Raw genomic sequence first — 720 nt, forward strand, 5'->3', positions numbered from 1 at the left:
AAGCTCAGAATCCCCGAAAAACGCTTCTAAAGGCCAGAAAACGCATTTTAAAGTTGTGATCCCAAATTAAGCTCAGAATCCTCGAAAAACGCTTCTAAAGGCCAGAAAACGCATTTTAAAGTTGTGATCCCAAATTAAGCTCAGAATCCCCGAAAAACGCTTCTAAAGGCCAGAAAACGCATTTTAAAGTTGTGATCCCAAATTAAGCTCAGAATCCTCGAAAAACGCTTCTAAAGGCCAGAAATCGCATTTTAAAGTTGTGATCCCAAATTAAGCTCAGAATCCCCGAAAAACGCTTCTAAAGGCCAGAAAACGCTTCTAAAGTTGTGATCCCAAATTAAGCTCAGAATCCTCGAAAAACGCTTCTAAAGGCCAGAAAACGCATTTTAAAGTTGTGATCCCAAATTAAGCTCAGAATCCTCGAAAAACGCTTCTAAAGGCACGAAATCGCATTTTAAAGTTGTGATCCCAAATTAAGCTCAGAATGGCCGAAAAACGCTTCTAAAGGCCAGAAATCGCATTTTAAAGTTGTGATCCCAAATTAAGCTTAGAATCCCCGAAAAACGCTTCTAAAGGCCAGAAAACGCATTTTAAAGTTGTGATCCCAAATTAAGCTCAGAATCCCCGAAAAACGCTTCTAAAGGCCAGAAAACGCTTTTTAAAGTTGTGATCCCAAATTAAGCTCAGAATCCTCGAAAAACGCTTCTAAAAGCCAAAAAA

Source organism: Uranotaenia lowii, chromosome 3, assembly GCF_029784155.1.
Source record: "Uranotaenia lowii strain MFRU-FL chromosome 3, ASM2978415v1, whole genome shotgun sequence".
In the NCBI taxonomy this organism is placed as follows: Eukaryota; Metazoa; Arthropoda; class Insecta; order Diptera; family Culicidae; genus Uranotaenia; species Uranotaenia lowii.